The sequence below is a fragment of the Cupressus sempervirens genome, chromosome 1, assembly GCF_028749045.1.
Source record: "Cupressus sempervirens isolate cs-2001-9-10 chromosome 1, ASM2874904v1, whole genome shotgun sequence".
Taxonomy (NCBI): Eukaryota; Viridiplantae; Streptophyta; class Pinopsida; order Cupressales; family Cupressaceae; genus Cupressus; species Cupressus sempervirens.
In genome coordinates this window covers 76,908,750-76,912,159 of record NC_143118.1, presented here as the reverse complement: position 1 = coordinate 76,912,159, position 3,410 = coordinate 76,908,750, and the positions used below count along the sequence as shown (strand labels likewise).

The window sequence follows — 3,410 nt, the reverse complement described above, 5'->3', positions numbered from 1 at the left end:
TCTTCTTGTGGTGGTTCAGGTTGGAAATGCTTTTCATGCTTATTGCCTTCTTCATGCAGATGGCTCATCCATGGTAGCACTACGGATGAAGAAAATTTAGACTTTTTCAAAGCAGGGAAGATGGGAGAAGACAAAGTATCCTTTTTAGAACTCGCATAAGTGCCTTTCTGTCTGAACTCCTGGAGAACATAGAATCTCTTTTCAATCAGCTTCCACACTTCTATAGACCGATGGTCTTGAGCTATACTCAAGTTGTTTCTTGTGGCATAACTGATACTCTCTTTAAATTTACTCTAGAGTTGTTGAAGCATAGGATCATCATCAATCACAATCTCTTTCATAGATGGCGAAAGTCTTTTTTTATATTTTAAATCATTTCTCAGAGGAATTTGACCTTGATACATTTCTTGAGATTATTTGCACAATAGAGTAACAGAAATCTGAATCAAATTTATGGAAAGATAATGATGTTACCTCGATCATGAGCAACTAATTTTTCAGCAAGTTCTTCAAAAATATATTCTAATAGGCATGATCTTTTTACAATGGAGTCACCAATCTCTTGCAAGATAATAAAGTTTTTGAGAATAAAAGCACTGGACTCTTCAACTAGAAAATATGAGAATAAAAATGGACTCGCCAACTTCTTTCAGAGATAATAATAATACTAAGGAAGTAAAATCTAAACACTAATCTTCTTTTCCAGTCCCCAATAGAGTCACAAAAAATCTGATGGTAAACAGATTGTCCTTTTAAATAAACTCTCGAAATGCCCAATTCTGAAAGAACAATTAGCTACCAACAGTTGGATAATCTATCATGAGATTGATAGATTTCCTCTAAATTCGGAAGGTACAACTCCCTTATGGAATGATATGCAATGAATTCATTTTATTGCCTAAACTAATTGGGTGTGTTCTTAACTCGAGAACGAAAGAGGAAAACTGAGTCAATCCTAGGCAAGATTAACTCAGGCAAATTTTAGATCCTAAACCTAGCCAACTTCAAGAACTCACACATCTTATGACTCCTCGGCATTGGTGATGCAATAATGTTGTTAGTTATGCAAATGCAGCGACATGAAGTTAAAAAGAAAACATCTGAAACTTTGCAACATGAATAGATGAAAGTACTCTGATCTATCAACCATTCACCATTTAGCTGAGAATGCAAGAAAGTGCTTAAGGCTGATTATAACAATACTCCGATTGGAAGTAATAAAAAAAAAGTGATGCCTAAATGCTCAGATTCATAACACAACCTTTCTTGTTTTGAACACAACAAAGATAATACTCGGATTACATTTGCTTACAATCTACAGCCAAAACTATTACAAAGAACCAAAATATCCATCTCTAATGCATGAATGAAAATGCAAAAAATTGAATGCTCTCCCCTCTACTCCAGCTCTTTGACTGTATGCAGAAAAAGCAGAACCTATATGCAATGCAATAAAATATCTAAACTAAAATACCCTCTCTTTTGTTCTAGCTCTCTGACTGTCTGCAGTCAAGAAGCCCTCCACATGCAATCAAATGAAATATCTAAATGAAAATGTCCCCCTCTTCTACTCTAGCTCTCTGACTGTATGCAGAAAAGACCGAATCCTTTTTACTGAAAATTTTACAGAATTTATACATCTTTACAATAACAGGCTTGTAAGAGCCAATGACCTTTCCTCTTCTTTGAATACAAAGAGATAAAATACAAAGAAAAAGACTTTTCAAATCTGAGAACTCGAATAGTCACCACGGATGAAGGAATACAAGAATAATGACTTCTCAATTCTGAAACTATTCATTTCTAACCAACATTTGAGCTGAATCCATTGGGCTTTTGGAGTCGCATCATTTCCTCTGCTCATATCTGCTGCCTGAGTTCAATGATCATTGTTGTAACTATTCCCATGATATCAATCCTGAACTGCGATATAACATTGACCAAACAATGGTGGAGAATGATAATGGTGACAATGATGGCATATTACAGCATTGTATTCACTAGTTACATCTACCATATCTTTGACATTTACATATTCCTCCCTCATGATAGAAGTAGCAAGGCCACTATAGACTGCCAATCTTGATATGCAGCCACACCTTTTACAAATTCCTCATAAGCCCTTGGGCATCGTGGATAATAAAAAATATTGCAATTTTCACAATCATGGCACATTCTTTCAGGGTGGAATTGTAGACCCATGATGAACTTTCCTTCCTCTGGATTTTATCCATTTGGGTCATAAAAGCTTCAATCAAATCACTTGGGGCATATGCCATTGCCATGAATCTCTCTGCCAATCTCTTTATCCCCTGATGATGATAGCTATTAACCATAATCTCCATATTAACTCCTTATGAATCTTCAAACCATGAGTGGAGTGGAGCAACTTCTACCACTTTGATAGCGTGCTTATACCCATCATAATTGTCATAGTTTATGTGCTTGATATCAAAACCCGACTTTTATGACACCTCTTTCTCAACATCCTGATATAGGGTTCACCCACAAGCTATATTGAAGAGCTGAGATCCTCTACATATACCCAAATAAGGTACGTTTCTTTTGAGATAGCACCTGGCAAGCTACAATTCAATGGCGTCCTTTGCATTGTCAATGGCAGTGTCACTGCTATGTAATTTCCTTATTTGGTCAATTTCATCAAGAACATTATGAGAGAAGCCATACTTCTCATAGCCAAATAAATAGTGCCAATTACTTTTGAGTTGATCAGAAGCCGTTGCTCTCATTACATAGATTGATTCAATCAATAGCAACAAGCTATATATATAACATGATGGATGTTGTTAATTGTTAAAGACGATCGAATTCGACATCTTTCATAAGGTCGTTCCTTGAAACATGCTTAAATTGATCTCCTGTGAAAGCCGCACCATGCAAAGGATTTTCCTGCGGGTAGAAAGTCTCTTTTGCGAGAATCACACACACTTAGTGTGATTTCAGCAAATGGAGTAGCCCTCACTCATATTTCCACCCCTCAAACTTAAGAGCGAGGGTGTTTTTATAACTTAAACATGCGCCTTTATCTCAAGAATAATATCAACTATTATTGTTTATTAAAAATGTATTAGATTGATGCGTATTATGCCCTGTTACACTTTTGAAATCTTAGTCGGCACCTTTAATCATATCTTCCAACATTTTAAAACATATATCATTCAATCATGCCAATTATCTATATACACACCAACTTTATGAAGTTTGGCATTTGTCACACTGAAACAAGACAATAAGGTCCAAGTTCAAAAGGAACTCATCAAGTAGCATGTTCACTATATTTTTTATTATGCTCTTGATTTCCAGAGTCTTCTGTTTGCCCTATGATTGATAGCAAGAAATGCAATATATAGGATAGGCAGCTCAATATGCATTGTAAATAATACAATGAT

The 3,410-nt window shown here is 35.6% G+C and overlaps 1 pseudogene; it reads right to left on the bottom strand.

Annotated features, from left to right (window-relative positions):
• Nucleotides 1-2,043: 2,043 nt before the first annotated feature.
• On the bottom strand, nucleotides 2,044-2,750 carry LOC149576292 (putative glutamine amidotransferase GAT1_2.1 pseudogene; annotated as a pseudogene).
• Between the last annotated feature and the right edge of the window lie 660 nt (nucleotides 2,751-3,410).